At 46.5% G+C, this 27948-nt stretch overlaps 1 long non-coding RNA gene across 1 annotated transcript in view; it reads left to right on the top strand.

Moving 5' to 3' along the window:
* LOC135806784 (uncharacterized) overlaps positions 1-27948 on the top strand; it is a 66068-nt gene that overhangs the window by 36965 nt on the left and 1155 nt on the right. The window lies entirely within an intron of this gene.

Below are 27948 nucleotides of genomic sequence, written 5' to 3' on the forward strand. Positions count from 1 at the left end.
GTGGTTTTTACATACGATCTCGCTTGCTTTCGTTATAAAAGGCCAGGTCTGCTCCTTGTACATTGTCCTGACGATGGGTGACTGGCCCGAAACGTCAATAGTTTTTCAACATCATTAATAAAAGAATTTTCATCTAAAGAGTGAATAGCAACTGAATAGAGCGGTTGTCAGTTGACAAACCCCCTTTTATTTACAATGCAGTTGCATGATATCCACCACTTTTTTCTCCTCTCTTAATGATCATGAGGTATTCATCGCTGCATATCAACAGCTAACGGGGGTTGTTTCTTTCTGATACCTGCACATTCTGAGATCCTGGAGACTTCTACCCAGGGCTTCCCTAAGAGTCCCGAGGTGCACATTGCTTTTACTTGCGCATGCGGCATTCTCTCCAAGGTCTATACAATTTCCTGGTGTGGTGTGAAATGTGCACGATCAGACTAAATCACATAACAGCAGTGGATAGATGTGAACAAGCATGAAGTATAAACAAACAGATCCACGTTTTGACAAAGAAACTGTACATAACTCACCTTAAAGTAATAGTATTCCGTTTGCATGCAAAACCGGGCAATCTTCTGGCAAAGCCAATCAGGTAGACCAGGATTAGACATGGCGGACTTTTGAACTCTGAAGAGAAAACATTTCAGAAAAGACAAGAGTCGGTAGTTACTTGCGCAGTAAATGTCATTGGCACAGATGAAAACAGATGTCCACACAAACCTCTTCAGCTAAGGACAACCGTTCACCTTTAGAGCCTATGTTGCAATTGACACATGCCCCTGGGATACAGTGTTGACGCACCCCACCACGGCTTGTGCTGCCTGACATCAGACCAGTTATTATTATTATTATTATTCTCGTATCCATCCCGGATGGGACTCACGATGGCAGAATTAACCGTGAGCATGTGTGGGTGAGAGTGGGAGAAAGAAATGAGAAAGAAAAGAAGAGCCTTGTAATAAAGGTCAAATTTAAGAAGAGCAGTACTAGACTAAATGGCTGAGCAGATGTTACTCCATTGTTTTCTGTCGCGGGCATAGGTGCCGAGATCACGAAGGCAGCTGGGCTTAAAAATGCAGATAGGTGTGAGGCGGACGTCTCGCTGGAGACTTGTGGTGAGGCAAGAGCGGGGTGCACCTATTCGAAAGGGCTGACTGGTAGCATATGTACAGAAAGCAGTGAGAGCAACATTTGCAGGGATGTCACTTGGCTGGCGTAATATATGTCCTAATAGCTTCCACCTGTCCCGCTTGGCCATTTCAGATACAGAGCACTGGCCAGTAACAGCATATAAATCTGCATTCGAGATGACATCTGGGTAGGTAATTCCAAGGGTACACCGCAGCTGTTTCCTATGAAACACATCTAGGCGCTTTTCTTGTGCACGGGACAGGCCATGGCAAGCAAGGTTGTAGGTCAAGATTGGTAGAACGAAAGTGTTGTATAAACGAATTTTGATGGGTGTAGAAAGCAGGTTGTGTTTGAACCATAACTGCAGAGTGTCTCCAAATGCTCTTGCGGCCAAGCCAATACGGCGCGTTACGTCCTCCCCGGAGCCGTATAGCGAGCCAAGTGTCTTCACCTGTCGCCAAGCTTCTTTACCACGAGTTGTGCCGACCTTTCTAGATGTTGTAGAGGTGGCATCTCCCAAAGTGGGTTCCAGGTAAATACGGATCCACTCAGTCTTACTGGTATTGACGGTAAGACCCCATTCGGAGAAGACGCCTGCGATGACGGGTAGGGCGCTGGTAAGGAATGATTTTGATGTGGAGATGAAGTCTACGTCATCGGCGTAAGCTGTTTCATCAGGTCTGCTGATGGTTGGGCTGGCAGTCGGTCATGTACCATTCGTAGGGCTGCTTCCAAATAAACCGTGAACAGTACCGGTGACAAACCATCGCCCTGGGGGACCCCCGAGCTGTCTCAAAAGGTGCGGACTGTGCTTCGTTCACGCGAACTGTCAGCGCCGTGCCAGATAGCAGGTACCTAACCAGTCGTAAACCGTCCGCGTCTCCAATTTTCTCTTGCTCCATGACATCAAGCAGCTTTGTGCGGTTTATTGTGTCAAAAGCCTTGCTCAGGTCCAGCCCTAGTGCGTAGATAGTAGTGTTGAAGCGTTCAACAATTGATGCCAGGATCCGTTTGCAAAACACAATGTCTGCAGTTGATCTGTTTTGACGGAACCCGGCTTGCGATGGAGATATATATCGCTCTACGTCAGCTCTGATCTGGCTAAGTGTGATGAGGGACAAGATTTTTCTGGCAGTAGTCAGCAATGTTATCGGACGCAAATTGTTCATGGGGCCTTTCGGTTTACCTGGCTTATGCAGAGCGATTAGTACACCATCTCCAAGGGACGCTTGGCTGTGCTGAGTGAATACATCGTTGAAAATGCTGCTTAGGCATTCTGCAAGTGCAGGGCCTCCGTATTTGACCAGCTCGGCCGGTATGTCATCAGGCCCGCAGGAGCGTTGGTTCTTTAGACGACTCATTGCGCTCGCTACCTCTGCTGTGGAAATCGGTTTATCGAGGGGTTTCGGTGTTCCTGTGAATGGCGTAACCGCTGGCTCTGCAGCAGTAGGAGAGAATTTCCCAGTGTAAGGCTCAGCTATTCTATCCGCTTGCTCTCCTGGCCCAAGGACAGCCTTGCCGTTGTTGTCTACAATGGTTAAATCTCGTGGGCACTTTGGTTTCAGCAGTTTTATCGCTGCAAACATCATTGGCCCGTTCTTGAGCGACTCCACTTCTCTGATGCGGCTCTCAAGATGCTGTAACGCCAGCTGTCGAGACAGGATTCGGATTTCCTTCTGCACTCTGTTACGCTGCACTCGCAGCTCATTTCTTCTATTCATGTTCGGTGTGCTATTAAGATCCATACGCAGCTTCCTCTGCAATTCTGAGAGTTTGTCTACCTCATCCATAGCGTAGGGTAGCTTGCTTCTGCTCGGTGTGTATCCGACTACTCCAGTTGCCACCTTGCGAATGGATCAGACCAGTACAACAAGGCAATGCAACTAGTATTACACTACATACCATCAGGCGAAATAGCACGTCATAGTACATTTGAGATCAGCGGGAAGAAGATGACGACGTCCACTAATTTAGTATCTGTGCACACGAATCTGCTGTGTGTGTGTGTGACTCTGTGTGTCAGCTATGATATCATCTTCTGTGGTTCCATGCCTAGCAATGAGATAACTCTCATGCCAAGGCTGATTCGCCACAGGTGGACACACTTGCAACAATGACTAGATCGATAAACTACAGTACCCAAAGCATCACACCCAGAGAAAACATTACAGGAGCAGCAGTAGCGTCAACACTCGTATAACCATTGTACAAAGCTGTTAGCGAGTGAGATTTCTCAGAGAAAACGATACAGGGTGCTTGCCTCTCCAAACTCAAACACAAAAGGTGTTCAGGATAGAAGTGTGAGGTTAGAAAACAAGGATAAGCCCGGTGTTAAATGTGCTTTGTTTGCAAAATAAACAGAGAAGCATCTGCATATGCTCATTACTCAAAAAGAAGGCAAAGTTTAGTTCACAGGAGAAGTAGAAAGAGATGCACAGACAAGCAAAAACATAGTTAACAATGGAAAACTTACATTTGATTGATATACTCATTGTTGGCCGTGGGGTGAGCACCTGGCTGTTGCATATTGCCAGCATATACATGACTTCCAGGCAACGCAGCAGTGGGAGCCAGGCCAGGACTACCACCACGTGTATCACAACCTGGAGGAGCCAAACCAATAAAACCGAGATTAGAAGCACCAGGCAGCGGCGTTGCACCAGCAAATCCGGCACCAACACCAACACCATTCCCAGGCGGAGGCAACATTCCCGTGCCTTGGTTTACTTGGATCATGGGGGCAGCAGCTGTTGCTGAGTTTAGTCCATTCACCATGCCCGGTGTTGGGTTCACGCCATTCAGAACATTTGTACAAAACAATATAGCTCTGTAGCTCAGTCACAAGAGTCATTTGGTGTTTAAACCAGAGAACAGGTACAGTGAGGGATACAGTACCCGCCAGTGGCAATGAGAGCGCAATGGAATTTGTTCCAAAGTCAAGCAGAAGGTGTGTGTCATCAAACAACGCAAAGTGACGTAGTGCGTCAGGCATAGCCAGGATTCAGCATATGTGTTCCTGTGCACGTGTGTGCCAGCTATGGTAGCATATACATGCACATAGTACAGTGTATGGCAAAAGATTCCGGTATATTGTTTTCTTGTACAATTCCTACAACGTCTAGCTCCTCAATGCACACCAAAATGCCAGTTGAAGTGTGGAAACCCCACAACATCACTATTTGAATGGTCATCCAAGAATGGACAGAATGCAGTTTAGTCATCCACAATCAGACGAGATCCATCTACCCTTTTAAAAGTATCATTAACACAAGAGCAACTAACCAGGTTGATCGGGTGCCCGTCCTGAACTATACATAGCACCTCCCAGCTCCGTAGAGTAAATCTGGGTATTTATGATCTGACGCGATGATGAGCAGTGTGCAACTGAAAGGAGCAAAGAAGAGGACAGGATACACCATTCTTACATAAACCACAGTGAAAATTGATAATGTATCACCATGGGTCGGAAAATCAGTATATTATTTATATATAAACAGTTTCCTCTGAGACAAAATGCGATAATACTCATAAAAAGGACACACTTCAGGCTAATTACAAACATTTTGAAAGTTTTTGTCTTCACAAGTATCCTTTCAAGCCTGTATTTCACCTGACGAGAAGGCTTGAAAGTATACTTGTGAAGACAAAAACTTTCAAGATGTTTGTAATGAGCCTTAAGTGTGTCCTTTTTATGAGTATATATTCATTATTTTCACAGGTTTCAGGGAAAGACCCAAACGGGAAAAGTCTGAAGAAGAAATCGATTGTCACCACCAGGACTCAAACCAGGGACCCTCGCTTGTAGCCAGCGGTGCTCTAACCTAACCACTTAGCTATGGTGTAGTCGTCATCCCAGCAGAGACTGTTCAACATTTTCTTCAGACTTTGTAACTCACACTTCCTGAGAATCCACACAGGCGGGTGGGACTCCGCCTTCACTGTACCCACACGCTTCACGTACAAACTAGCACACGGGAAGCCCCAAGTCATATACATTTTATCATTATTTTTCTTCAGAATTTTCCCGTTTGTGTCTTTCCCTCAAACCAGTGAATATTTGTTATTTTATTATTATTAAATTTTATTATACAAAAAAAAAAAGACCAAGGAACTGCAAGTTACGCTTTACTGTCCCCTAACACCACCAGTTACTAAACAATCAGCTCATGCGATAACATTGCATGTTATTTATGTTATTTCTTTTACTTAGAACCTTCCAAGTTGGAAGGCTGTTGGAGTGCGCATCCAAGATGTGCTAGAGCTGTTAGCCAGTTAGTTGTAGAACGTCAGTACCGTCGGTCAGTGTGGTGCAATGTTATCGCATGAGCTGATTGTTTAGTAACTGGTGGTGTTAGTGGACAGTATAGATTAACTTGTAGTTCCTTGGTCTTTCTCTTTTGTATAAATTAAACCTTGGCTCTCCATCTGAGTCCACATTTTTATTATGTATTTGTATGTTCCTGTTAGAGTCGATCAATGATCCACACTTTCGCTTATGTTGAAAAGAGGAAGGGACACAGCATCAAATGGTGTCAAACAGAGGTGTCGAACAAAATAAAAACAAAGAGAAGCGTTTGTGCTTAGGTGGTGAAGGTATAATGTACTCTGCCTACTATGTTACCTAAAACACTTGAACAGGAATTCGCATTCCGGTGGCTGAGATGAGAAAATTAATGTTTCATTCATTAGTGATAAATGATATTGCAGTAATATTAAAGATGATATTGTTTCAGTCATAGGTCATCAACTGAATGTTTCAGTCATTGCCAAAAAAAATGATGGTATTGGAGTGTTAAGATGATATTGGAGGGATACGACGATATTAAAATTGACGTTGAATCTTTTCATTGACAAATGGTATTTCTATCTTAGTGTTACCTGTAGATATTACACTTGGCAAATCCTCTTGCAAATCTGTTGCCATTGAGGGCGATCCTTGGCAATTTCACGTAGATGATCCAAGTCTGACGCATTCGAGAGGCTACCTTGTCCAGCCTGAGTGATGTTGGCATGCAGAACAGTTGGCAGTGTAGTGCGAGGACGACCACGCCATCCACCATTGGCTGCAGCCGTGAAATAGAGGTTCATGGTCATTGCTGCTGGAATGGTAGCGGCTTGTCGCAAAATGTGACCAAACAGGCGCCATCTTGACTCTTTGACCAAAGCATTGAATTTTTGTGTCCTGCATCTCTCATACAGGGCATTGTTGGAGATTCTCTGTGCCCATTGGATGCCAAGCAGAGATCTCAACTGCTCAAGATGGAAGGCATCAAGGCGGGCAGATACTGTTGATGCCAGGCCCCATGTTCCCGAGTTATACACGAGAACTGGAAGGACAAATGCTGAGTACAGCCGGAGTCGTAGACGCTCACTGACATGGGTGCAACGCTTGAATCAACTCAACATAGAGCGAAACGCTGCAGTTGCTAACTGCTTGCATCGCACGATATAAAATTTTATCAATTATCAATTATCAACTGTCATCAACTGTCAAGTGAGGGTGTGCAGAGTTTGTAAAAATACATGATACAAGTCTGACGTATTCGAGAGGCTAGCTTGTCCAGCCCGAGTGATGTCGGCATGAAGAACAGTTGGCAGTGTATTGCGAGGACGACCACGCCATCCACCATTGGCTGCAGCCGTGAAAGAGAGGTTCTTAGTCATTGCTGCTGGAATGGTGGCGGCTTGTCGCAAAATGTGACCAAACAGGCGCCATCTTGACTCTTTGACCAAAGCATGTTCCCGAGTTATACACGAGAACTGGCAGGACAAATGCTGAGTACAGCCGGAGTCGTAGACGCTCACTGACATGGGTGCGACGCTTGAATCAACTCGACATAGAGCGAAACGCTGCAGTTGCTAACTGCTTGCGTCGCACGATATAGAATTTTTTATCAATTATCAATTATCAACTGTCATCAACTGTCAAGTGAGGGTGTGCAGAGTTTGTAAAAATACTAGACTGTACTATCCAGTCAGGGGTGTCACAAGGCATTGGGGAGTGGTACGTCCGGGGGGGGGGGGGGGGGGAGGGGGGACCGGGGTGTCCCACGTGGATGTTTTGGCCAACAGGGCACGTTTTAGCACCCATCGGGCGCTCTGGGTGGACCATCCTCTGGACGAAAAGTGGTACGCCCATGGTCATACTGGTTGTACCGTGTGTGACGCCCCTGCCAATATATAGAGAAAAAAATGGTCCACCCAGGGAGCCAGGAACAGCTATTATGTGCAAGGGCAGCCAGTGGTTCATAATGGCAAGATGGTGTCGGAGTGGGCGTCGCCCCTATTTTTTGCATGTTGCACTTTTTTCTAGGGAACAAACGATTACTGTAACTAACGAACAAGCTATCGAATACTCTTTAACTGTATCTATTTCCTTATGTACGCCGTTTGTCAATGGATGGTATGGAAAATTCAAAATGACCAATTTTTGCAAATCGACCTTTTTCTGGGTTAAGAAACAATTACTCTAACCAACCAACGAGTATTTGTACTAACCAACAAGCTATCAGTCATACCACCACGACTCGAACCAGGGACCTTGCTATTCGCTCGAGCCAACTGAGCTACAGTATTACTCTTATCCACAATAATGGCAAATCTCTCCGTTTTTGATCAACTTGATAAATATCTGGCTTGCATCTTACTGACAACTCACATCATTTTTTTGCATTTATTGCTCGTAAATAGCAAGGTCCCTGGTTCGAGTCGCGATGGTGTGACTGATGATTTTTCTTTCTTTCGTATCTGGCTTGCAAGTGTTGACTTTCGGAGAAAAAAGAGCAGTACGAGGCATGTGACCTCTAATTTCCTAATACTGTAAAAATCTCCGTGAAGTCCAACTTAAAATTTTGAGATTGCAATTTGTGTTTGCTCACAGTGGACATAGTTTGATGTGCTCCCCATGATATCAAGCGAATGGCCGAGGGCCTTCAAGAGTGGTGTGAGTTACCAGTATGATGCAAGCCAGATATTGATTGATCGCAGAAGGATAGAGAATTTGCCATTACTGCGGATAAGAGTCATACTGTAGCTCAGTTGGTTAGAGCATTGCTCGCGAATAGCAAGGTCCCTGGTTCGAATCGAGGTGGTGTGACTGATGATTTTTCTTTGTTTCGTATCTGGCTTGCAAGTGTTGAGTTTGGGAGAGAAAAGAACAGTACGAGGCATGTGGCCTCTAATTTCCTAATACTTCACCGAATGGAATACTAAACGTCCGTGTCACGTACCTGCTCTTTTAACATTTGCGGCCTCATCGTGCACAACATTGTCGATTTTCGACTATGGAATGTCAAATCGGCCCACCGCACCTCGGATCTGGCTACTGATTAGTCCTGTGTCAGGAAAGTGGGAGGTTTCAATCACACAAGCCACCAAGGACCAATCCTCGTGGATGAAGTCGGCTGTCGTTGTCGCATAAGCTTGAGTGGCTTTGGACGACCAAATATTTGTCGTGAGCGCCACAAACTCCGCTCGATTGAGCATCGCTTTCACGGCCGCCTCACCGTCCGCATGCTGCTTCTTGATTAGAGCAGAGACGTGGGTCGGAGAAGGAATAGAATACCCTGGTTACAGCAACTCCAGAATATCCTTCAGCCACTTGTCCTTGACAAGGGCAATGGGACGTCCGTCCGTCCACGGCCAGCGGGACAGAATCTCGGTGGTCGCCGCTGCTCGTGGAGCGGAACAACTCCTGGTCATTGACGGCTTGGATTTCGAAAGGAACGTCCAGCGAGGACTGGTCACACTCTTACGCTCTGTTTTAGGAGCTGCTTGGCTGGCCTGGAACGGATGCTTCGTCTTCAGGTGACGGTGGGGGCGCATCGTTGATGGCCCATTGTTGGAGCTTGCAAAGGCTGCAACACGCCGCATGGTTTCCGAAGTCCCGTGTGAAAAACGTCCACACAGAGGAGCGGGACTGGCGAGAAAAGTGCAAGTCGACAACAGCGTCAGCGCTGGACAACTCCGGGACACTCTTGGCTAAAGCCAGCAGCTTTGAAAACAAGACAAGTAGTTGAAGTATGAACGGAGACTGCTGTTGGTTACTTCAACAAACAGTTGAATGATGATGAGCAAAAATCTGCAACTAATTAGAAGTGCAAGTAGACCGGTATTGGCAGTATCGCCTCGGTCACACATGCGTCGCCAAAGCGTATTGTTACTTACGCTTCCGGCAACTCCGCCCGTGCCGAGGCAAAGGCGGAGGCGTAAGTAACTACTAGTACTACTAGAACTTAGATTAGAAGTACTACAGTGCTGGCAACTGAAATCCGACACCCCGGGCGGCGTGCCGCGCCGCCCGAGGTGTCGGATTTCAGTTGCCAGCACTGTACTACTACTAGTAGTACAGTGCTGTTACTCTTTGGCGGAAAGTTTGGATTTCGCTACGCCAAAAAAATGCGAGCGGAACCTTCGCTTCCGCTTCCGTGGACGCGCTTTGGCGGAACCTGCATGATGATGAGTTTGGTGTGCTAGTTGTGGGACTGGTGTTGTTTGGTTGCCGTTTGCTATTCAGTTTTCACATCGTTCTTCTTTGCCAATGTACTGTACGTTCTGGAGATCTTGCAAACGATTCTGCATCGTTATGACTATGTGAGTGGATAGTTGGTGAGAGAATCTGTCTCCCAACTCCTTGGCCTTGATCGCGGACGATCTCCAACTCTCTCCTTCTCTCTCCAAGCAATGCGTCTACCAGAGTACGCAACACTAGGACTGCAACCAGGGAGTAGTAGAGTACTCTACCACACCCTCATACTAAATATTTGCGTTGGAAGGTGGGATGCTATAACTGTGTTCACGGCTGCATGCTGCCACTGGAAATAATTATAAGTGCAGGTGACGCGAATTGATTTTGTTTGTCACCACTTGGCCACGTGACTTTAGGCCTTGACGGATTATGCTTGCATAATTTTTCGCATAATTCCTACCAAAATCGAAGAATCGCATAATTCGAGGCAAATTGCATACGAATCGCATAAAATTGGAATAATCCGCCTGTTCGCATCAAATTCCATACAGTTGTACATGTTCTACAAGTACAAGTACAAGTAGATGCACTAGTTAGTTATAGGTTTACGACTCCCTTGATAACATGTCCAGTCCACTACAATCAGTGATGGTCGTAGCTAGGTCGGATGGTGCGTTGACCCCGTTGAACTTTTGCTACTACAGTACAACGCCTTCTACAAAAATTCCCGTGTTTAATATTTTGCACTGAACCATTATGCATTAGCAGCATATGGGAGCAAAATGCGACATAATATGATAACTTTTAGCATAAAAATAGCATAATTCTGCAATTTTTTCAGCAATGCGAAAAGCATAATTTCACGAAAATATTAGCATAATCCGTCAAGGCCTACGTGACTTGGCCACGTGACTGCATAATACATGTACAGTCAAGTTCGCTAATAACGACTGCGGATATAACGACAATTCGCTAATAACGACTGCGGATATAACGACAATTCGCGAATAACGACAGAGTTTCCATGCCCAGAGCACAGTCCATTCTACCTGAATACATAATTATAATGAGACTTCGGGTATAACGACACTTCGCGAATAACGACACTTTTCCCGCCCCGCCGAGTGTCTTTCTACTCAAAGTTGACTGTACTTTCAAGCTTTACCGTCAGGTGAAATACAGGCAAAGTGAAAGGAACAAGGACAGTGAAGTAAGTAGACTAGCCCAAGACGAATTCAATACTTTAGTATTCATACTGGCCGGCGTTAAACAAAAAGTACAGTGGAGAATTGGAAACAGTGGAAGGAAGAAGAGCTAAAACTAACAACGAAGAATGAGTGTCACATACACTTTGTTTTACAGGCAACTCAGTCATGCGCTAATGTAAGTTGTGAGAGCTGGACCGTGACGATCACACCTTCCATTTGGTGCTACCTTCACACGGCCTTGTTAGGTGTTGACACTTCCTTAGGTAGCACTTGCGCTGCCGCCACACTTACCATACTACACACTCACCATACCATACCACACGTCATATCTGCGCTTGTGCTGCCTGCAACGCTTGGCGCCTATTTTATTTTTTATTTTTTTACTATGTTCACATTCCCAGCTCGAAAATAATAAAGAAAGACAATGATACCGAGACAAGGACGAACGTGACAACTATTGAGCAGGGGCTGCAGCGAGACGCAGCAGTGATGGCGGGGCATTGATGGCTCTGCCGACCTGAGGTCTCGGCATCACGGTCAAAAACACGCACACAAAAACAAAAGATAGAGCTGTACGAGTCAGCAAAATGAAAAGAAAGGAAGAGTTAACACCAGCGAGTGTGCGGGAGAAACGGTGAGACTATTAACAAACATATTGCTAGCTACTCTCACACCTTGGCCATAATATATAGTTAGGCCTCAGTAGTAATTTGTAGTCAGTTGGATTCTGGACAATAAACCCGTCTCAAAGTCAACGCGCAATACTGATAATTCTAAGAAACGTACCTGACAGACCTGGAAAGCGCTGTACTCGGCAGATGCAGACGCGTTGCCAGCAAGAATATGCTAACGTTCCCCGGAAAATGGGTCCTCCGCAGACACGATTCCGCAACAATCTTTTGCTCACTGCCCACCTGAGTTCGAAACCCCCTTGCTCAATTCTAGAAAGTCAAAATGTTGTTAGAAGGGCAGTTTCACAAGGATCTTCGGCGAAAGAAATGATCACACCCAACGATAAGCTGCCAGTACTGCAAAAACAGACTACTGACTGAACTGAACAGACTTAGTGGACTACTAATACTATGTATAGCACTTGTACTACTGTAGACGTGGCAATCCGGTCACCGCCGCTCCCTGGTCGCATCGGATCAACGTGGAGTTGTGCACAGCCTGCCTAGTAACGTCTGACGTTGTTCTGTATGCGCTGAGTGAGGGCGCGGGCCCCTGGGCAAACGAGTGGATTACTGGTAAGCAGCCAATCATTAGATTGCGGTTTAAACACCCATATGATTGTATGGTTCAGATGGTCCCAACGCACGGGGACTCGGCCAACCGTGGATGGTTGTAGTAAGGTCCGTGTGTGTACTCTTGCTAATACTGTGTAAGTATCGCTAGAGGTATACGTCGTGTACGTATAGAATCAAGCATGGAAGGAAGGGCTTGGTGGAAAATTCATGCCCGCGTGTGTACGCTCGAGGGCTTGCCCGAGAGCGTACACACAAGGGCATGGAGTGCCCGAGTGCGTATGCCCGAGGGCTTGCCCGAGGGCTACGCACGAGGGTACGCATTTTCCATCAAGACCTTCCTACCATGCTTGATTGTGTTTCAAACATACCGCATACATCAACAAGCAAACACCAATCACCGATCAGCACGTCCTGATAGCGTCCGGAGCTGAAAATGAGCACGGGGGCATGAAGGTATAAAAGCGAGACTCCTCTAGGGGTGGTGGTCGGGGACGTGGAGGACTCAGCTTGTTAGTTTCAGCTCCGTACGCTCGAGGGCTTGCCCGAGAGCGTACGGAGCTGAAACTTCACCTTGCTCGAGATGAAACGGAGCTGGAACTTCAGCTTGTGAGTTGGAGCTCCCAAGCCCTTGAGCGTACGGAGCTCAGAACGAAACTTCAGCTTGTGACTGTGAGTTTGCCCGAGAGCATACGGAGCTGATACTTCGTGAGCTGAAACTTCAGAACGAAACTTCAGCCGTGCGCTCGAGGGCTTGCCCGAGAGCGCACGGAGCTGGAACAGCTGGAATCCGAACATGGAAAACTGACCCCGGTGATTGCCACTTTACTTATTTTGGCTTGCTAGGTTCAGAGCAGATAGATAGGTGCATGCTCTTTTATTTCGCTTACCAGAGCAAGTAACGTCAGTTCACAGTCGAATGTACATGCGAACTGAGCTGACAACGAAAAACTGCCAGTGCCACAGACCCTTGCCAAGCTACGCTGATAGATGGCACCATAGCCTGGCATTTGCATAGCAATTAGCATGCATGCAGGGCATTGGATGTCACCGTACTCCGTAGCATGCTAGCAGGGCATTGCCATGCCGTAGTCCAGGCAATACACACAATTTCTGCCCTGGTACAAGTCGATGCTGATTGGCCGTCGGATGGCAACAAGCACGTGATATGTTTGAATATGACATCATAAAACGTGTAGTATGGCATCATAATGGAAACTGGGAGACAATCGTAGATTCCGCTAGCCAGGACCCACAACCATCTTGGCAGGCAGGGCTAACCAACTACTCTCACATCATTGAACTCCAACTGAGAGCGTGCAAGAATCAGTACAAGTATTGTGGCGAGTGCAGTACACTACTATGGTATAATATAACCCAATACTAGTTCAAGTTCTAAACTAGTATTATTATTATTAAAACAGAGAGGTTCCAGGCACGGTGATCGCTTGATCGCTAGATCGCTTAGTGCGTGAAACTCTGAGTAAAAACACTTCCTCTGTCCTCCTATTGTTTGTTAGTCTTATTATTATTATTATATTTTTTTTGGGGGTGCAAGCCTCTTTTACGGGCAAAAATTAACACAATGTATTAAAATGCAATACAACATACACTGGAGAAGAAATCAGGAAAATAAAATATGAGCTCAAAAATGGAACGAAAAATAGCAAATAGAATCAAAACTCACGATGGAATCAAACTCACGATGGAATCAAACTCACGATGGAATCAAACTCACGATGGAATCAAACTCACGATGGAAACTACAACCCAATGAGTTGGAAACACAACCACAGAATTAGATATTGGGAATAGAGTCAGACACAACAACAACCGAAATCAGTACACCAAAAATCTGTCCTACAAAAAACAAAGGAACAAGAAAAACAAGAAAGACGAAGTACAAAGAATCCCCAAAAAAGAGGGGAGAACGGGATGAAAGAGGACCGGAGAGCGGCAAACCCCAGGAGGACTTAGCGTCACGTAGTGGCGGGAATGCGGGCCTCCACAGAAACAGCATCCACATCCGCCGCCAGACCAGGTGCACGGAATGCACGGCGACTCCCACGAACCATCAGGACGGAGTCGCGGACAAGGCTGAAAGCCAGGTCCGTCCGCAGCTTTCCCATCACGAGGGGATAAGGCTGCGAGAGCGTGGTGGAGAGCTTCGTTCCGAGCAGCTTCAGGAACCGGGTGGCCTCCTTCGCCAGGGCACCAGCAGAAGACAGGACGATCGGGGTGAACGACGCGTGCTCAACTTATTATTATTATTTTTAAACAATAGGAGGACAGAGGAAGTGTTTTATTATTATTTTTATTAATATTTTAACTGGTTTGAGGGAAAGAGACAAATTATTATTATTATTGTTTATTTATTTATTTATTTTTTAAAGGAGGTCGGAGGCGGATAATACTTTAAAACGAAGGTAAGTTATGGGTCGCAAATATCCACGCAAACACACATCCAGTCATAATAAGGCACTTGTCATAAGTATCCGAACGTTTTCGGTCCCTTCTCATCAAGGATTATACAGGGAATGGCTCAAGCTGGAAAGACTAAAACTTATATAGCGTAAAGATAATTAGATAACAACACTCGTGACAAGGTGGAAAATTATCAAGTTTAGCACGACACAAAACTCGAAGGAAAATAATAATAGTGACAACAACATAGTGAGCAAATTAAGTTACATTGTTACCACCTCGACGAGGAGTAACACCAAACAATTGTAGCGACAACACATTTTCTTTCAGTACGCAAAGTTCAGGATCTAACTTACGGATATACAAAGCTTCTAACACAGCCAAATGTAACGCACATCTACCACGTGACAATATTGAGAAAACATTATCACTGTACAACTCACGACAATTGGTACGGGCTGACAGATGTTGCTTGATTGACGAAGTGCGATTCTTAGCTCCATTGGGTGTTGTCTCCTCCAATGTCCCGTCATCTCGCCTCTTCGTGGCATCACCACTATCTGTCTCTTCGCGTTTCCGCGGCCTTCCACGTTTCTTGACACTAACCGTTGGGTGCGCGATACCCGGTGTCCTTTCCGTTACGTCTCCTCCATTGCGGATTTCTATTGAGCTTCTTACTCCAACTTGTCCGGTGTCCGATATTGAGGTTAGTTTTCGCGGTCTACCACGTTTTCGAATATTGACTGTTGTTGTCACTTCCGTTGTCGTTGTACGTTCGTCCTCATCAGTCCGTATTTTCACTTGGCTTCTCGTCACCCTTTCCGACGCCGACAGATCCTTTGTCAGTTTCGGTGGTTTACGTGTGGGTCTTTCACCATCTTTTATGCTGTTCTCAGCTGGCCCGTGTCCTACACACGCAGAGGAGGACGGGCATGCAGTCACATCTTCACGGGAAGAGGAAGATCCTCCGATGGACTGGATAGCACATTTTGGAGGACGACCACGGCGAGGACGACAATCGCGCGCATCAAGCGGAACACAACTTAACGGCACATGTTGACGAATGCGTGCGCCCAGATGCTGAAGGGTTCTACCTACATACCGATCTTCACATTGTCGGCATTGAAAGAAATAGATAAGGTTACTTTTACTAAGGGTAGGTAGAACATCCTTCTTCACACTGAACGCACGCACTGTCCCAAATATGACGTACAGCTTGACGCACGAATATGATGGACATACGATACCACGAACATCCTTCTCCACGCGCGCAGAACCGGTGCCAACCCAGGGTAAACGGAGCACCACTGGGCAACGGTCAGGTCCAAATTGGATAGGCTTGTCTGTCACCGGTTTTTCGTTGATAAGCTTGGCCAGAAATTCCTTTGGATAGCCGTTGTTCGTAAATATTGATGTCAGTCTGTCTAATTCGTCCTGCAATAGATGAGGGGAACATACTCTATGTGCACGATAAACTAGCGCCTTCACAAGATGTCTCTTCGATTTCGTTGGAGTATAGCTCCCCCACGGAATGTAGGGGCCGGTGAACGTTGGCTTCCTATAGATAGTGGTGTCCAAACTCTTAGTGTTAATATTCCGTGATATTTGTACGTCCAAGAAGGATAAGCTGCCGTTTTGTTCCGCTTCCAACGTGAATCTCAACGCCGGGTGGAGACTATTCAGAGTTAGTAGAAAAGTCCCACAGACATCCTCATCCTCATCGTGACAGTACACATCGTCTACAAAACGACAGTACATAGAGGGCCACAATGATGGACTAATGGACGCTTCACAGAACCCTACAAAGATATTAGCCAATACAGGACCAAGCGGCGAGCCCATGGCAACGCCATCTATTTGTTTATACCGAAGGATGTACCCAGAGTGCTTGACAGTGCTCAACACCACAAAGGCAGAGCGTAATACACAACAGAACAACAAGGACAATCAAGCCGATCTTCATGTTGCCTGATGATTGCGTAAGCAAGAAACTTAAAGTAGCAGCAAACAAGCCTTGATTGTCCTTGTTGTTCTGTTGTCTATTTGTTTATACATAACGTTGCCAAATGAAAACTCAACGCCCGACGTAACCATTAACATGAGTTTCACAAACTCCGTTTCGTTCAAAGACGGCGGAGTAATGGACTTATTGTGGTACAGTGTTGTTGCGCAGATGTCAATGGTCTCCCGTAGTGGCACGTTAGTAAATAAGCTCACCACGTCATACGAGCACATGAATCCGCTCGATTCAAAGCTTGCGTCCTTTAGCTTTTCTACAAACTCGAAAGTATCTTTGACGCAGTGGCTATTGTAGAGGTTGAGTACCGGTTGTAGCATGGCACATAGCCACTTGGATGTTTTAAATTGCGGTGACCCAGACATGCTGAGTATTGGTCGTAAGGGAATGTTCTTCTTGTGAATTTTTGGGAGCCCGTACATTCGTGGTCGTGTTGATCCCGTCGGCGCCAGATGGTCGTACTCATAATCAGAAATTTGATGTGTTTTTGAAAGAGACAATAGGTATTTGCTAAGTTTAGTGTCGATGTTTTCTGTATGGTCATATACATCGCACGGTCCGAGTCTGCAGAATTTTGTCTTATCCTCTAGTATGACCATCATCTTGGTTTGGTAGTCCTCCCTTGACATAATAACCGTTGCCCGACCCTTGTCCGGGCGGGAGATAATGATATCCGGATTTGTTCGGAGCTCCCTCATGACTTTGAGGTGCTCTCGTGTGAGTGAAAAAGACAGTAACCTTATCTATTTCTTTCAATGCCGACAATGTGAAGATCGGTATGTAGGTAGAACCCTTCAGCACCTGGGCGCACGCATTCGTCAACATGTGCCGTTAAGTGGTGTTCCGCTTGATGCGCGCGATTGTCGTCCTCGCCGTGGTCGTCCTCCAAAATGTGCTGTCCAGTCCATCGGAGGACCTTCCTCTTCCCGTGAAGATGTGACTGCATGCCCGTCCTCCTCTGCGTGTGTAGGACACGGGCCAGCTGAGAACAGCATAAAAGATGGTGAAAGACTCACACGTAAACCACCGAAACTGACAAAGGATCTGTCGGCGTCGGAAAGGGTGACGAGAAGCCAAGTGAAAATACGGACTGATGAGGACGAACGTACAACGACAACGGAAGTGACAACAACAGTCAATATTCGAAAACGTGGTAGACCGCGAAAACTAACCTCAATATCGGACACCGGACAAGTTGGAGTAAGAAGCTCAATAGAAATCCGCAATGGAGGAGACGTAACGGAAAGGACACCGGGTATCGCGCACCCAACGGTTAGTGTCAAGAAACGTGGAAGGCCGCGGAAACGCGAAGAGACAGATAGTGGTGATGCCACGAAGAGGCGAGATGACGGGACATTGGAGGAGACAACACCCAATGGAGCTAAGAATCGCACTTCGTCAATCAAGCAACATCTGTCAGCCCGTACCAATTGTCGTGAGTTGTACAGTGATAATGTTTTCTCAATATTGTCACGTGGTAGATGTGCGTTACATTTGGCTGTGTTAGAAGCTTTGTATATCCGTAAGTTAGATCCTGAACTTTGCGTACTGAAAGAAAATGTGTTGTCGCTACAATTGTTTGGTGTTACTCCTCGTCGAGGTGGTAACAATGTAACTTAATTTGCTCACTATGTTGTTGTCACTATTATTATTTTCCTTCGAGTTTTGTGTCGTGCTAAACTTGATAATTTTCCACCTTGTCACGAGTGTTGTTATCTAATTATCTTTACGCTATATAAGTTTTAGTCTTTCCAGCTTGAGCCATTCCCTGTATAATCCTTGATGAGAAGGGACCGAAAACGTTCGGATACTTATGACAAGTGCCTTATTATGACTGGATGTGTGTTTGCGTGGATATTTGCGACCCATAACTTACCTTCGTTTTAAAGTATTATCCGCCTCCGACCTCCTTTAAAAAATAAATAAATAAATAAACAATAATAATAATAATTTGTCTCTTTCCCTCAAACCAGTTAAAATATTAATAAAAATAATAATAATAAGTTGAGCACGCGTCGTTCACCCCGATCGTCCTGTCTTCTGCTGGTGCCCTGGCGAAGGAGGCCACCCGGTTCCTGAAGCTGCTCGGAACGAAGCTCTCCACCACGCTCTCGCAGCCTTATCCCCTCGTGATGGGAAAGCTGCGGACGGACCTGGCTTTCAGCCTTGTCCGCGACTCCGTCCTGATGGTTCGTGGGAGTCGCCGTGCATTCCGTGCACCTGGTCTGGCGGCGGATGTGGATGCTGTTTCTGTGGAGGCCCGCATTCCCGCCACTACGTGACGCTAAGTCCTCCTGGGGTTTGCCGCTCTCCGGTCCTCTTTCATCCCGTTCTCCCCTCTTTTTTGGGGATTCTTTGTACTTCGTCTTTCTTGTTTTTCTTGTTCCTTTGTTTTTTGTAGGACAGATTTTTGGTGTACTGATTTCGGTTGTTGTTGTGTCTGACTCTATTCCCAATATCTAATTCTGTGGTTGGTTTTCCAGCTCATTGGGTTGTAGTTTCCATCGTGAGTTTGATTCCATCGTGAGTTTGATTCCATCGTGAGTTTGATTCCATCGTGAGTTTGATTCCATCGTGAGTTTTGATTCTATTTGCTATTTTTCGTTCCATTTTTGAGCTCATATTTTATTTTCCTGATTTCTTCTCCAGTGTATGTTGTATTGCATTTTAATACATTGTGTTAATTTTTGCCCGTAAAAGAGGCTTGCACACCCAAAAAAAATATAATAATAATAATAAGACTAACAAACAATAGGAGGACAGAGGAAGTGTTTTTACTCTGAGTTTCACGCACTAAGCGATCTAGCGATCAAGCGATCACCGTGCCTGGAACCTCTCTGTTTTAATAATAATAATACTAGTTTAGAACTTGAACTAGTATTGGGTTATATTATACCATAGTAGTGTACTGCACTCGCCACAATACTTGTACTGATTCTTGCACGCTCTCAGTTGGAGTTCAATGATGTGAGAGTAGTTGGTTAGCCCTGCCTGCCAAGATGGTTGTGGGTCCTGGCTAGCGGAATCTACGATTGTCTCCCAGTTTCCATTATGATGCCATACTACACGTTTTATGATGTCATAGTACACGACGTATACCTCTAGCGATACTTACACAGTATTAGCAAGAGTACACACACGGACCTTACTACAACCATCCACGGTTGGCCGAGTCCCCGTGCGTTGGGACCATCTGAACCATACAATCATATGGGTGTTTAAACCGCAATCTAATGATTGGCTGCTTACCAGTAATCCACTCGTTTGCCCAGGGGCCCGCGCCCTCGCTCAGCGCATACAGAACAACGTCAGACGTTACTAGGCAGGCTGTGCACAACTCCACGTTGATCCGATGCGACCAGGGAGCGGCGGTGACCGGATTGCCACGTCTACAGTAGTACAAGTGCTATACATAGTATTAGTAGTCCACTAAGTCTGTTCAGTTCAGTCAGTAGTCTGTTTTTGCAGTACTGGCAGCTTATCGTTGGGTGTGATCATTTCTTTCGCCGAAGATCCTTGTGAAACTGCCCTTCTAACAACATTTTGACTTTCTAGAATTGAGCAAGGGGGTTTCGAACTCAGGTGGGCAGTGAGCAAAAGATTGTTGCGGAATCGTGTCTGCGGAGGACCCATTTTCCGGGGAACGTTAGCATATTCTTGCTGGCAACGCGTCTGCATCTGCCGAGTACAGCGCTTTCCAGGTCTGTCAGGTACGTTTCTTAGAATTATCAGTATTGCGCGTTGACTTTGAGACGGGTTTATTGTCCAGAATCCAACTGACTACAAATTACTACTGAGGCCTAACTATATATTATGGCCAAGGTGTGAGAGTAGCTAGCAATATGTTTGTTAATAGTCTCACCGTTTCTCCCGCACACTCGCTGGTGTTAACTCTTCCTTTCTTTTCATTTTGCTGACTCGTACAGCTCTATCTTTTGTTTTTGTGTGCGTGTTTTTGACCGTGATGCCGAGACCTCAGGTCGGCAGAGCCATCAATGCCCCACCATCACTGCTGCGTCTCGCTGCAGCCCCTGCTCAATAGTTGTCACGTTCGTCCTTGTCTCGGTATCATTGTCTTTCTTTATTATTTTCGAGCTGGGAATGTGAACATAGTAAAAAAATAAAAAATAAAATAGGCGCCAAGCGTTGCAGGCAGCACAAGCGCAGATATGACGTGTGGTATGGTATGGTGAGTGTGTAGTATGGTAAGTGTGGCGGCAGCGCAAGTGCTACCTAAGGAAGTGTCAACACCTAACAAGGCCGTGTGAAGGTAGCACCAAATGGAAGGTGTGATCGTCACGGTCCAGCTCTCACAACTTACATTAGCCCATGACAGAGTTGCCTGTAAAACAAAGTGTATGTGACACTCATTCTTCGTTGTTAGTTTTAGCTCTTCTTCCTTCCACTGTTTCCAATTCTCCACTGTACTTTTTGTTTAACGCCGGCCAGTATGAATACTAAAGTATTGAATTCGTCTTGGGCTAGTCTACTTACTTCACTGTCCTTGTTCCTTTCACTTTGCCTGTATTTCACCTGACGGTAAAGCTTGAAAGTACAGTCAACTTTGAGTAGAAAGACACTCGGCGGGGCGGGAAAAGTGTCGGTATTCGCGAAGTGTCGTTATACCCGAAGTCTCATTATAATTATGTATTCAGGTAGAATGGACTGTGCTCTGGGCATGGAAACTCTGTCGTTATTCGCGAATTGTCGTTATATCCGCAGTCGTTATTAGCGAATTGTCGTTATATCCGCAGTCGTTATTAGCGAACTTGACTGTACATGTATTATGTAGTCACGTGGCCAAGTCACGTGGCCAAGTGGTGACAAACAAAATCAATTCGCGTCACCTGCACTTATAATAATTATTATTTCCAGTGGCAGCATGCAGCCGTGAACACAGTGGACCGTATGCGTGTTAAAACAAAATGGCGTCACGATTTATTGAAAGTGGTATAGTTGGTGGTACGAGTGTTCAAACCCATTTGAACTTCATACTGTTCGTCGTCTTTTTGACATGCTCTCTTTCCATCGTCCTTAGCTTTTGTTTGTTGAGAGCTGTTTTGGCTTTCTCCTATACCTCTGGGGGATGCCAAGTGATGGTTTTGAGAGGCTGGTGATGGCTGTGAGCGAGAGTTTGCCGATCGGCGTCGTCCTCGCTATAGCGATGAAAATACTAGTTACTGCGCACCTGGCAGATATCACAACACGTCGGAGCGTCCAGGAGCAAAGGAATCTTGGGTTTTCACTGGAATCTAGTTCCTCCAGCATCGTGTAGCCCACCGTCGGTGAATGGCCGTCCAGAAAGGTCGAACCTGGTCTTCTGCAGCATCTCGCAGTCCTTCGAGGCACACTGAATACGCCTGTCATGTATTCTACAAATAAAAATCACGAAGTAGTGGACTTTATAGTGATGAGATTATCCTGTATGCTGCAAAAGACGCAGGAAATGTGACTGGTGTCCGTACACTGGACGCCAATATCATCCCAGTCTTCTCCTGCAGGATCTGTTTGACATTGACATACCGGTATGCAGTGGGTCGACATTGGCCTGGTTTGGCAGCTATCTGCCTGGGTGGATGTAGCAGGTTTGCTGTAACAGTATAGACTTGATTGATTGGAGAATTCGTCGAATGATGTTCAAACCAGAGGTTATAAAGCAAAAGAAAGGTGAGAAACGCAGGAGTGAGAATAGTAGGAACACAAGGTGTTACCATAAGACAAGCAAGAAGTGTCAAGGTAAAACTATTACACTCTCCCGGCCCCATAGGAAGCCCAAGGTTCTATTAGATAACACAATCCAGTTAGGAGATGCAATTGTGGAAAGGGGAATATTAAATAATCACTCATGCACATGCATAACCACATTGAAGTGTAATCCAACTCAACTTCATCACTCTCACAAGGAGATGACGCAAAACTATATCAGTCTATAACATAATTATTAACTATCTCAGTAAGAGATGCATATGGCTCAGCCCAGTTAGATCAAGGCTGCTGTCGTTGTGAGGCTAGATAGTTCTGCAGCGGTTTAATATTCCGACCAGACTAATCACATAGGTTGCCAGCGGGCTCCCACGTAGCTTCGCTGCTGGGGTAACCCTTCCAATGCACCAGGAAGTGTTGCTCACCACTGCGGTGACGGTGATTCAAAACGGCTTCGACAACATAGCGTGTGTGTCCATCTAGATCTGTGAAGGGCGGAGGCGGGGGTTGGTGTCTTCCAGGAATCGTGTTCTCTTCGTAGCGTTTAAGAGCAGTGACATTCAACACGGGATGGCAGCGAAGTTCACGGGGTAGTTCCAAGTGAAAAGCATTCGCTCCAATCTTAGCCTGGATACGATACGGACCAAACCACTTGGGTTGCAACTTCCGAGAGGGCTGGCCACGAGCTTCCGGGGTCAGTAGAAAGTCTCTGTAGACAAGAACGCTATCACCAACCTTCAAATCACTGGGCGTTCTCGTCTGGTCTGCGTATAGAGCTTGCCTTGCCTGGGCGTCGAGCATAGCATCTCGAGCTATCCTTAGTGCGGCTTCCTGCTCATGAAGCCAATCGACCGAATCACTCCTTTCCCCTCCCGTAAGAATGAATTCGGGCGGGGACTTGGGGTCAAACCCATAGTTCAGATAGAACGGTGTATTAGCTACAGATGACTGTTGTGAACTATTTATTGCAAACTCGCAGAGTGGTAGAAGCGAATCCCAATTGTCCTGTCTCAAGTTCACAAATGCTCTTAGAACATCTCCCACTTGCCGGTTAACTCTCTCTGTCAAACCATCCGTTTGAGGGTGGCTAGCAGTGCTGAATGCCAATTTAGTTCCTAGCTGAGAGAATACTTCTTTGAAAAAAGCTGCAGTGAATCGTGGATCGCGATCGGAAACAATGGTTGAGCTCAGCCCGTGCAGACGAAACACGTTTTGAATGTACAGTTGAGCGCTGCCCTTAGCATCAATCTTCGAGTTTGTTGGAACAAGATGTACGCATTTCGTAAGTCGGTCCACAAAGGTGTAAATTGCGTCGAAGCCACGAGAAGTAAGGGGCAATCCAACAATAAAATCCATTGAGATATCCTGCCAAGGACTATTAGGTATTGGAAGTGACTGGAGAAGCCCTGTTCGTGGCTGACCTCCCTTCGTTCGCTGGCAGAGATCACAGGTTTTGACAAATCTCTTGATATCGAGACCCATTCGGGGCCAGTATAAAAAACGTGCTAGGCGGAAGTACGTTCGATCACGACCCGGGTGGCCAGCCGTTGCACACTCATGGTGTTCTTGAATGAGCTTTAACCGGACACCGCACTGTGGTATGCACAACCGGTTATTGGGGGATGCCTTGAGGTACAAGCGATCAGTGGATTCGTCCCAATAATAGCGATCATGCAAATTATCTCGGAGAGAATGCTTCAATCTTTCTATGGTGGGAGTTAGCTCTTTGTCTCTCTGGTAGGCATCTGATATTGTATTGGACACGTCATCATTCATTGCTAAAGCATACTCAATAGCATTCAAACGTGGTACTGCATTCTCCACGAGGTTACTCTCATGGAGATCTGGGCGACGCGAAAGGGGATCTGCAGGGTTCTCTCTGCCGGGTCTGTGACGGACTGTGTAGTTATAGTCAGCTAGGAATTCAACCCATCGCGCCTCTCTCTTTGTAATGCTTGGTTTTGTTTTCAGATAAACTACCGCCATGTTGTCTGTAATGACCTCAAAGTGTTGAAAGAGGTAGATGCGCCAGGTCTTTAGCGCAAACACTACGGCCAATGTTTCTCTTTCTGTAGCTGTATAATTCTGTTCCGCAGCAGACAATTTTCGGCTAGCATAAGCCACTGGATGCCAGGCATCTTCCTCTAGTTCTTGGAGAAGAACACATCCCAAGGCGAAATCGCTTGCATCTGTTACCACTCTGAATGGTCGGTTCACATCAGCCAGCCGCAATAGGGGCGCATTCAACAAGGCATGCTTTAGCGATTCAAAGGCATGTTGCCGAGAGCTGTTCCACTCGAATCGTGCATGTTTTCCCGTTATCTCCTCTAAGTTCTTAGAGAGCGATGAGTATTGATCTATGAATCGCCTAAAATAATTCGTAAATCCAAGAAATTGCCTCACCTCTGTGACGGAAGTCGGAGCGGGCCAGACCTTTACTGCGGCAATCTTGTCTGGGTCAGGGGCGATGTGCAGTCCATCCATGCAATGTCCCAGGAACCGCACACTCTCCACGCCAAATTCACATTTTGACCGTTTGCAAAATAACTGGTTGTCCCGGAGCACGCTCAATACCGACCGGACATGCTGCATATGCTCCGACCACGTTTTGCTGAAGATGAGTATGTCATCTAGGAACACGACTACGAACTCCCTCAGATATGGTTGAAGAATCGTATTCATCATGGATTGAAATGTTGCCGGTGCATTGGTGAGACCAAATCCCATGACCCTAAATTGGTAATGCCCAAAGGGAGTGTTAATCGCGGTTTTGGGCACGTCCTCAGCTTGAATGCGAATCTGATTATACCCTGATCGGAGGTCTAGTTTCGTGAAGTACCTAGCGCCCTGTACGGTATCGAATAAATCATCCACATTGGGCAAGCACGCCTTGTTCTTAACAGTTATCTTGTTTAGCTCCCTCCAATCGCAGACCATGCGTAACGAACCATCAGCTTTCTTGACAAAAAAACACCAGTGCACCAAAGGGGGACTTACTTGGTTCTACGAAACCCTTTTTCAAGAGTTCTGTGAGCTGTTTCTTCAATTCCTCCATTTCTGGCCTGGGCAGGCGATAGGCAGGTCGCGATGGGGGTGATGAGCCTTCCTCCAGGCGGATTTCGTGGTCTACAGACCTCTCTGGTGGGAGTCTAGCTGGCAGATCATCCGGGAAAAGATCGTCATTATTTATTATTATTATTTATTATTTATTCAACATCTCCTGGCCCGTCCGAAGACTGCCAATAAACATGAGAGGTCAGGTGATAGCCAACCACGGCAAGCTAAAAGTCAGAGAGGGAAAGGAGATAGGGAGAGAAAAAGAAAGGGAGGCACATTAGTAATACATGGGATCACTTCGGATGAGACAGTGTGGAAAGCTGGACTTTGAATTTCCTGATATCCTGGCATGTCTTAATGCTAGTAGGCAGGTTAGACCAAAGGGAGTATGCTGAGAAGAAAGGGGATTTCAAAAACAGAGAGGAACTAGCTCGGGGCAGTGATAAGGCATTGCGTGTTGGTCTAGTGGTAACAAACCAGTTGTACTTGGCAATATGTTTCGGGACTTGGGCTAGGAAGATTTTGTGCACAAGGATACAAAGATGCTGCTGATGTCGGGCAAGAAGAGGGTGCGTGGAAGCAAGTTTATAAAGACAAAGGGAGGCAAATGTTTGGTCTTTTCGAAACAGAATTTTCAGAAGCAAGCGTTGATGTACTTCCAGTCTGTGGAGTAAAGTCTGAGACAACCCGCACCAAGCTATATCGCAATAGTCAAATATAGGCAAAATGTACGACTTAAAGAACAATTTTCTGCAGTTATCATTCAAGTGTTGGCAGTGGGGTTGTAGCATACCTAAGGACGCACTCGCACGCTTGCACACAGACTGGACTTGTGGAGACCAGGAGAGTTGGCGGTCGAGAATAACGCCCAGGTGCTTGTGCTCGTTAACAACTTTAATAGGTGTACTATTTAGACCAGGAAAATACAGAAGCTGAGTGGGGGGCGAGGGAGAGAAGAACATGGCCTCGGTTTTGGCGAGGTTAGGCTTCAGTTTCCAGGTTTCCATCCATGTTACTGTAGCGTTGACCCCGGACTGCATGGAGGCCGTGAGGTTGTCTGCCGAGCTGTCGGAGCACATCAGAGCAGTGTCGTCAGCAAAAAGACTTACATTTGGTACAAGGGCTGGCAAGTCATTAACGTACAGTAGAAATAGGAGCGGCCCAAGTATGGACCCCTGGGGTACCCCAGACACGACTAGTAATGGGTCTGATAGGGAGGTAGATACTCTGACAGTCCGTCATAGTCACGGAACATGGCCTTGAGATCTGGGTGCTCGTTCTGAGTGGATTTGTCGGGAGGTTCCTTGCCAATGCCGTCTTCTACGCTGACCCACGCCAGAACACCTTCGTCTCCACTCCTAAGGGCATGCCTAGCCTGACGACCAGATATGAACATCGCCTCCACAGGAGCGGTCGGTTCGCTTTGACTGGGCGACGCACAAGGCAAACCATTCGAGTTCAACCTGACTTCATTCGTCCGGAAGTTTATGTCTGGATTGTTACGCGTTAACCAAGGTTTCCCCAATATAGCGTCATAGCGATGAAGGGGGAACACCGTGAAGGTTTGGTTATCGCTGAAGTCGCCTACGATAACCTTCAATTCATGGGTCGTCTCCATGGGAAACGAGCTTGATGCTCCATCAGCCAGCGTGACATTCAGGTTTTCCGAGCCAATTTCGGTTGGCAGGTTAACTCTCCTGGCAAACTGTTCGGCAATGAAATCATGGGTCGAGCCCGAATCTATTAACATAAGCGCGCGACGACCGTTGATTTTGCCTTCTACACGCAGGAGCTCATGTTCCGTTTCCACATTGACGCTGGTAACCTGGGCCTCAATAGTTGGTGTAACATCTCGCTTGAAATTGGCTTCGGAGCATTCAGCATCATCGTCAACATCCTCCACAGCGAGGCTACTGAATCGGTTACGGGTAGAAACGGAGCACACACTACACGCAGGTGATGCCTTTTCTTGCTGCGTCAGTAATCGCATCGGCCTTACTGACGTCCACCGTTTGGGTGATCTCGATGCTGCGGGCAATTCTGGGCCATATGGCCTGGTCGACGACATGCGAAGCAGCCCCCCGGGGCTCGTAATGTCTCACGTTCCTCGGGGCTTAGTTTTGTTAGCTTTTTGCTACCTGATGGTGGTGCGAATCCCGGCGCGGTCGCCAGTGGTGGTCTGCGCTGAAATCGGCTGTCTGAGGCGACTGCTAGCGCTGACTGAACGGCGGCTGACAGTGTAGTGGGGTGTTCCTTCACTACCAAGGTCCGCATGTTACCGTGCAGGCCGTTGACAAATAGCAAGGCTCTGGAGAGTTCGTCAAGTTCCGGCACCTGTAAACTTAGCCGAGAAAACTCCGTTACGTACGATTCAATTGACCCACGCTGTTGGATAGAGAACATATCCAACCGCACTCTTTCCCCATCATAGTGCGGGCCATACACTCGCGCTAGGGCGCTTTTCAAAGAATGCCAATCCGAAAATTGCTCACCTGCTTCCAGGGAAGAAATTAGCCAAAGACGCGCATTCCCAGCGAGGTAGCTAGCCGCAAAGTTAACTTGGCTCTCCGGGTCACCTTGAGGTGAGCACTTCAAGGCTAACTCGACCGTAAATACCCATTCTTTGAACTCGGAAGGGTTGCCATGGAAAACATTCGGTTCTCTGGTAACGCGTTTGACGCTCGGGCTTGTCTG

Source organism: Sycon ciliatum, chromosome 1, assembly GCF_964019385.1.
Source record: "Sycon ciliatum chromosome 1, ocSycCili1.1, whole genome shotgun sequence".
Lineage (NCBI taxonomy): Eukaryota > Metazoa > Porifera > Calcarea > Leucosolenida > Sycettidae > Sycon > Sycon ciliatum.